General features: G+C 36.2%; 1 pseudogene; it reads left to right on the top strand.

The window, feature by feature from the left end:
• Window positions 1–1,590: 1,590 nt before the first annotated feature.
• LOC141428986 (putative inorganic phosphate cotransporter) overlaps window positions 1,591–9,063 on the top strand; it is a 15,078-nt pseudogene continuing 7,605 nt past the window's right edge.

The following is a 9,063-nucleotide window of genomic DNA, read 5'->3' on the forward strand; positions in this document are numbered from 1 at the left end:
GTCAGTATTTATCATAATTAATGTCGGCTCCGCTAGTAATGAATAAAATACGGTAATATACTATATATGCATTTTCAATCCAGTCGAATAAAAAAAAAAGTCGCAACAATTTCTGATTTGCTGTATTAACTCGATTCCTGGTAAGCGATACATGTACCAAGGCTGTTAGAGTCTCAGCGTACAGTTTTGAACTCAACTACCTCGATTCAAAGTGTAGATTTAACATTATTGTACTGTGAAAGTAACTCTCACATTATTAAAACAATTTACAATTATTAAAGGAAAATGTGTGCGATAAGTCACCGTGTGCAATTATGTAGGTGAAAACACTTGACGGGATAATTCTGTTGATAAATGCCTTCCAAGGTAGCTTAGTGTTGCAATAGTACTTTTAATTAATATGTAGTTAGATGGAAACAAAACTTATTTATAACACAGTATTAGTAGTAGTTATACCTAGTGCCATCCACGAAGACGCGTGATTTTGTCAAAATTAGCCATGAATGACATTGTAATAAGAACCACGGCACGCGTCATCGTGAATGACTCTACCTATACTTAGGTTGATGTAAGATAAACGTACGAGTGCTCGTCGCTGTCCTAATAGTTGGCATCTTTAATCTTATGTCATTAGCAATAGAGATGACAGTAGGGCGTCTGCTATTGGGCATTAGCGTGTCGAGCACTGATACGTTTACCTTACCGAAAACGTAATGAGCTGTTTGAAAAAAAAAAGACTTTTGTTTTGCGTAGTATGAAAATGGATTTTACAAGTTCTAAATTTCAAATATCAGAATGTTAAACAGAAACCATCAAAAATCATTCTTGAGACCGTTAACTCAAATTATAAGGAGCTTTAAAAGATAAACTAGAGTACCGTGATAGTACATTAAAACTTGATGTAGAATATTTGCGGCATACGGAACCCTGAGTGCAAGTAGTCAGACCACACTTGACCCATTTTATAATTTTATTGAATACATTATGATTTTTCAACCCAAAATCGGTTTTGTACTAAGACGAATTTGGTGCCTAAACTTTAAACTAAAACAAAATTATTAAAGGAGCTGGCTTAACAATCCCACTTCCCACTAATAATATTAAAATGCGAAAGTTTGTTAGTCTGTTTGTTTGTTACTTCATCACGTCTAAATCACTGAACCGATTTTTGATGAAGGAGGACATAGATAGTTATATTCCAGAAAATTGCATAGTTCCCGCAGGATAGCTATAAACGAATTGTAAGTACGCCGTAGAGGGTAGCAGGCTAGTAAAATAAATGAACCTACAAGATTTGAAGCATACAGAGAAATATACGAGTATATAAGAGTTGTAAATTGAAAAATAACAGCTGTTTAAATATCTCGGTCAATGATTTTTTTTGATAATAAGTACAAACTGTTATTTTAGGTAGGTAGTTTATAGTATGATGCCATACAGTGAAGTTGACATTGTCTTCTACTTTTGTAGACTGGTATAATACGGAATTGTGTATGTATATCCAATGACAGATAGAAAAACTAGTAAAGCCAGTAAAAAAATATTTTTTTGTATTTCAGTAATCACAGTTAGAAGAATACCAGCGGTGAAATGATACCAAGATGGCGCCGTATACTATCCAAACGTAAGTACATGGATTTACAGCAAGAGATTTAACATATATATGACGAAATATCTCGTTAAGTTCTCATAATGGGGAATGGATGAAAATTTTAGAAACGCTTGAAACTTTTTTATTGATATGAATAACCTTCCTGATTAACAGAAAAAATATTTGTTTTTTAAGTAGCATGAATTAGCAAAAAAAAGAGTTTTCTTTACCACCAAATTACGATAGTCCGGTTGGTTACGGGTGTTCCATAGCAAGAACAAGTAAATAAAAAAAAAGAAATTATGTGTCTTTGACTCGGTTGTTTGACAGGTGACACTCTTTACCGATCCGGATAATACCAACATGGAAATACCGACCCCTTTTTTCATGACATGAGTTTCTATGCATCTACGTAGTATGATTCTGAAAATGGACCTGAAATCGCTGAAATTGACAATTATTTTGCTCATCTAATATGACTGAAATTCTCTGGGGATATTTTTCAACAGAAATAATACATGTTACTTATTGGTTGAATATTTATAAAATTTGCTTCTTCAAAAATGAACAACTTTTAATGAGATGTTATTGGAATAGGTCCACTAGTAACCGTGTTCTTTTAGCACACCACAAAATCACTGTTTACAAGTGGACGATACATCGCCATATCATGATGGTTTTTACCATAGTCGCATAAAAAAGTACAAAAAAGTCTTTTGTTTTTACTTGCCAAGAGCACAAAGACAATGCGTATCCAAGAGCGTTTTATTTTGTAAACATTCCACGGAAAATAAATTACATCGTTTGATTTTTTCTGCTTAGTGTTCCTAATTCCCCAGCGGTACGTCCTGGCATCATGGGCCTGTTTGCCGTCTGCAATGCGTACACGATGCGAGTGTGCCTCAACCTTGCTGTCACACAGATGGTCAAGGACAGTGGTGGCGGCAGCGCACACTATGATCCAAATGCCTGCCCGGATGACAGTGAAATCATTGCTAATGGCACCGTTAGCACAAAACCAGTGAGTAACCGATCTCAAATATAATTCCTAACAGGTAAGGGCCGAAATTTGTTTTACATTCGGTTTAACCGAATTTCGGCAGCTTGAGCCGATCTTGTGCATTCGGCTGAAATTCGGTTTAAATGCCGAGCATTCGGCACTAGAAAAAAAAGAACCTACTTTTACTATTTCAACTGAAATCAATAGAAAGCATGTCTGTCATATCAGTAAAATATGCAACAAAACTGGTATAAACTTGGTGTACTATCTTTATTTCATTTTTGTTGCATATTTTTATATTATTTTAATAAATAATATTCTTTAAATAAATATCTTGATTACAATTTGTAAATGAATAAAAAAAAAGTTTTTGGTCCACAATTTTTACAAACTAAACGTTGAGAAGCATTAAGTATTTTTAATGATTAAAGGGTGGTTTCAAAAATGCAATTTAACACTCTTGCTTATCTATCTAGTCGTAACTGAAATTTAGTAGAGTCATGTTAGTGAACCGATGTCTCTAATACTATTTCCTTTCCATTATACGTAGGTACGTCGTTTTGCTAAATAATTTTGTGGTATGCATGCTAAACGTAGTTAAAGTATTGCGTTACGGTTTGTTTCCATGCGGAATAAAAGAAAAGTCTATTTTGTAAGTTAGCAAAAGGAAGTACATACGAGTTTATACAAGGCGATCGTGTTTATTGCAATAATGTCAATACCACATAACTTACAGTATCTTATGCCTAGCCGCAGATAGATTTAGATATCTAAAAGTAATAGAGTTATTATGTACCTGTCTTTCATTAATTTATTTTATTACATTGAATAGATTTTTAAATAAAAATTGATTCATCTTTATAGTTTGTCGCAAGCGCTTTTATTATAGTTAGCTAGTGCAATCAAGTAGTTCTAGTACTTGATTTTTTTGTGAAGATATAAAAATGGATTAGTAAATTTCAATTAATTAACTTGAAATGGCGTAATATCTGTAAATTATCGCGTGATAAAAGTTAGCAATTTATGTACAGAACCTAATGCTTAGCTTATGCAATTAGTTTTATCTTCAACCAAGTCTTCAAATACAAGTCAAGGAAACAAAATTTTTAAGCATGTAATTCAACATCAATCCGTTTGCTGTGTCTGAATTTATTCGTCTGGCTAAGATTTAGTGGCCTGCCAAGGGTACAATCCCTTTACGGTCTCGGCATTACAGACTTAGCCGTAATCTCCAGTATTGATCTTGACTTTGGCCCTTTGAAACTATATTAGACGCTCAAAGTTTTCGCTTTTAGAGTATGCATAAATTCAAGTCGAAGGTTAAAAGAGAATTTTTGTATCATTCGCAGTTAGTATTTGTTTCAGAGCATTTTCTGTTAGTCATGGAAAAGTTATAAAAATACAATGCCAAAAGTAAATCAGTTATATTGTTGAGATTAATATTATCAGTGTTATATTTGTTGAGAAGGTTTTATACCGCTATTAATGTGAATGCGTACTTAGTTGTTTGACAAATGATAGTGTTTGATCACTAAATAAATGCGATGATATTTTTCAAACCGTTTTGGATTTGCGAGGAGAACCGGATGCTGCTATAGTAATCGTGTAACAGGAAGTACTTAGTGTGATGTCAATTAGTTATACTTATTAGTAGTCAATAAATAAGGACAAAACTGACATTTATTAGAGATAATATTTAAATTTAAATAACACGTCTTGCCGTTATAGAGCATCATAAATGTAAGAGTTAACAACAAAAACACAATGTAGCTTTAATGTGTAACTATGTAAATAAAATTATGGGGTACTTTTATTTCCTTAAAAAAAAAGTGTTCATAACCTTAAAATGAAAAACCATGTCGAAACCGTCGGTAAAAGGGTGTTGATGGTCATTTCTTTTTTAGCACGCACTGTTTGAGTGGTCGGAGTCTACTCAAGGGCTGATACTTAGTGGTTTTTACTACGGCTATGCCATTACGCACATCCCCGGAGGATACTTAGCCGAGAGATATGGAGGCAAATGGACATTGGGAATCGGCCTCCTGAGCACAGCCGTATTCACACTCTTAACGCCTATCGTCGTGAAGGCTGGCGGGGCTACTTGGCTATTCATTCTTCGTGTGCTGCAAGGTATGGGTGAAGTAAGTACTTGTATTAATGAATGATTGATTTAATGTGGTTAGTTAATAGCTGCATTCATTATTGCTGGAGTACGAGTAGTCTTCGTTTGTGTCGTATTTAATTACGAAAAATTCGACTATTGCTATTCCGCAGGAAATTTTAAAATTTTCGAGATAAGAATTATTGTATGTCCTTGCCAAGCACTCGAACTATCTTCATACCAAATTTAATTTAAATTGGTTGAGTGGTTTTAAGCGTGAAGTGGCAACAGACAGACTTGCTTTCACATTTTGGTATTAGTAAGGATTTTATGTAATAATCTTGTCATGTTGCGGTTTTATCTATTTAATAACTGGCAGAGTTGGCTTCGTAATCAAACACAACATTACATTTTTCAAAATTAGATGTTCATGGATTTTTAGATAAATGCCTGTTATTGTACGCTTAGATAGCTATGAAAGCAAAGTACATGGAGTAAAAAGTAGCTTAAAAAAATGTCTCTCTATTTTACTACTGTGAGAAAAAAAACGCTTTTTAGATTAAGATGAGTTAACGTTTTAAAACCATAAATAATATAGGAATTTATTTTTAAAACATCCGCCCGTTAAGGAAAGAGAAAGAAATCAGTGCATGACTGAGATAAGCACTTAATTCTATGTCCCATTTATTTTCAGGGTCCCACGATGCCAGCTCTCATGATAGTGCTGGCGCGGTGGGTGCCGCCGGATGAGCGCTCACGACAAGGTGCCCTGGTCTTCGGCGGGGCTCAGATTGGTAACATCTTTGGCGCCTTCATGTCTGGTTTCCTCATGGCAGGAGACGGGGACTGGGCTAACGTGTTCTACTTCTTTGGGTGCTTCGGGATCCTGTGGTTTTTGGCTTGGGTACGCACTTATTTTTATCTCACTATTAAAGACCCTAGTCCCCGGCAGCCCCCCTAGACCTGACTACGGCAGTGGTCGCGGTAACGGCTGGGCAAAGGGTGCTAAGGATTTCCGGCAGACACCCGGTTACCACAATAAATGAAGTCCACCAATGAGATGGACGGATGACCCGGTAAAAGCCGGCGGATGCAAACCGATTCCAACCGAAGCCACTGGAGGTCTATGGGGGTGGCCTATGTCCAACAGTTGGACGTCCTACGGCTGAGATGATGATGATGATTAAAGAGGGGAGCAGTTGAGTGCAACATATGATATAACCATGCCCGTCTATGGGAAAATCGTGGACTTTGCTGTCAAAAAAGCACCGTGTAAAAGTACCTGGGGGCCTACTACGCTCTCTTAATACGATTCAGTTTAGGCTCTAAACTGAACTGCATCGCTATTTCGTACCACGACGTTACTTTTGCGATTCAGTTCAAGCACGGTTCAGTGACAGCGATACAGACATTTCATTCACTCACTTCAAGTGGTTTTCCTACCATGACGCTTAACTTGAGTGGGAATTGAATCGCTTCAGTGTCAAATTTAGCGATTCAGTATAAGTTACTCATTCTGTCAATTATTTTGACTTCTAAGTATTTTAATTGGAATATTTTTTAAACTTCAACAACTTTTTAAACTTTTCTTCAAGTTTTATAACTTTCATAGGTACTCCTCATGACATTGTGCTTCTTAACTCCTCATTGATAAAACTAATTTTTCAGTGAGAAAAGAGACTCGTGGATTATGACAGCGTAAACATTATTTGTAATCAGCACAACGGTTGCTAAGAACACGGAATGACATAGTGTTATGGTTTTCCAAAATGAAGAGGTTTTAGTATACAATATTTGTTTGCATATAGCGGCATCCCTTTCGCGACTTAGCGTTTCAGTTTCGAACCAGAGACAACATCGTTTTTCATTCACTTGTAAACCAATGAGACTCAGCTCTGAGAAAAAACGTCGTGGTACCAATTTTGACGATTCAGTTTAGGTGCCTAAACTGAACTGCTCTGCATTTTTATCGTTTATAAAAGATCATGGTAGGCCCCCTGTACTTAAAACGAGCCTATTAATCTCGCAAAGGGCCGGCAACGTACCTATGATACCCCACGGGTTGCGATTGTATGAAACCAGGTCCATCAGGTAACCAGCACGCTCGTTTGCCCTCTTTATTTATAAAAAAAATTACAATCTCGTGCATTTCGAATGGCCAAAGTAAAAGAAGACATCTACAAAATAGCTATTTACAGGAGAGCGTATTTAGTAAAAAATAATGACTACTTTGAGATTAATGGACTGATTACCATAAATTTTCTATGACGCTTTAAAATAATGTTCTTTGGTGATTGTTCAACAGATTTTATTTCTGTAACATTATTTTAATGAAAAATTGTAGATGTCTTTTTTTACTTTGAAAGAGCTTAAACGTAGAGGAAGACATCTGCCTGGTATCCGTTATGCGTTGTAGTGAAACAAACGCCTTTTCCGTTATAAAAAACGAATAAGCTAAGTAAGAATCTCCGGTAAAAACTTAGAGGAGTGTTTAGAGATAATCTAAACAACATGCAACGAGTATTCACCCTTTTTTGATAAAATTTTGTAGATGTCTTTATTTACTTTGCATTAATCATTTTATTCATATTATTAAATGAGTTATCTACCACTCAACCTAATCGCTGTCTATCATATAAATTCATTTATTTCGTTAAAAACCCTCAAATATGTGTTAAAATGAAAATAATTTTTTTGTTTTATTTGTTTACTCATAATTGTTTTTACGTACTCAAAAACTAAGTATTTTTATAGTTTTACACTTATAAATTAAATAAATCAACAGTAGGTACAAGTAATAAAATTACGTACAAAATATATCCCAAAACAAAACAATATAAACTGTAAAAATAAAACAGTATGTACTATAATAGTATAAATAATATAATGCTATAATGAATGTGGATAATACCAAAATTGTCATCAATGGCTACATGGATCAGAGGCCCGTCATCGTTAGTGGAAATCTTCTGATGTTGTCGGAGTACACATACCTCGGCCTGATTTTGCAGTTAAGGTACCAACACATGCTAGTTACTAGCACGAAAGCATGCTACTATTCAGCAAATGCTACTTACTAGCGTGTGTGCATAGGGACGTGCTACTATTATAATAATAATAATCCCAGCCTATATACGTCCCACTGCTGCGCACAGGCCTACTCTCAGAGATGAGAGGGCTTGGGCTGCAGTTAACACGCGGGCCCAGTGCGGATTGGGAACTTCACACACACCATTGAATCGCTTCGCAGGTTTGTGCAGGTTTCCTCACGATGTTTTCCTTCACCGTAAAGCTCGTGGTAAATTTCAAATGTAATTTCGCACATGTATTCCAAAAAACTCAGAGGTGCGAGCCGGGGTTTGAACCCACGATCCTCTGCTTGAGAGGCCATAGGTCAAAACCACTCGGCCCACCACGGCTTGCTACTATTAAGCATGCTTTTTCTGTGTCATACAGGTACAGCAGGTACTAGCATGCTTATTAGCATGCTAATAACGAGCATAATGTAACAGTAGCCTTAGGTAGAACACAATTTTGAGAAGGAGGCCAAGAGAAGGATTCAGCTGGGCTGGGCAGCATTCGGAAAATTATGTCGAGTTTTTTCGTCAATTATACCGTAATGTCTGAAAACGAAAGTTTTAACCATGCGTCCTACCCGTCATGACATACGGAGCTGAAATGCGGCCCTGCCAGCTATGGAACGAGCTATGCTCGGAGTTTTTCTGAAAGAATAAAATCCGCAACGAGACTATCCGACACAGAACTAAGGTCATCGACATAGTTCATAGAATTAACAACTTGAAGTGGCAGTGGGCTGGGTCATATCTGTTGAAGCACCGACAACCGCTGAAGATATTGAGTGGAGACCGCGTCTCGGCAAACGTAGTCGAAGACGCCCTCCGTTCAGGTAGAGGACAATCTGCGAAAGGCTGGTGGTAAAAGCTGGATGTGTCTAGCCAAAGACAGGCGCAATGGCGGTCTATGGGGGAGGCCTAATGTCCGGACTGCTATTGCTGATGATGAATAGTATAATCGATATTCTACCTACTACTTATATACCTATTAGGAAAAAAACAGATTGCTCGTCATCATCAGTCAAAATCTGTTCAGGCCTGTCGTTTCCAAAAAGCGGTAAGCTGCAAGCAATAGAAACTTAAGTACTTACTTAGGTTAAGAATTTAATTCATTTGCCTGTCTAAAATAAAAAAACCAAACAAGTGTATGAAACCATGTTAAGTAATATATCTATTTGTTAAATATTTTAAGAAAAAAAACAAATTATTTCCTCATAGAAATTAGAAATAATAACTTTGTAGATTGAGACATATGAAAATATGACGATAAACGGACAAGTGGCAATGTGACTTTATT

The sequence above is a fragment of the Choristoneura fumiferana genome, chromosome 6 (genome assembly GCF_025370935.1).
Source record: "Choristoneura fumiferana chromosome 6, NRCan_CFum_1, whole genome shotgun sequence".
In the NCBI taxonomy this organism is placed as follows: domain Eukaryota; kingdom Metazoa; phylum Arthropoda; class Insecta; order Lepidoptera; family Tortricidae; genus Choristoneura; species Choristoneura fumiferana.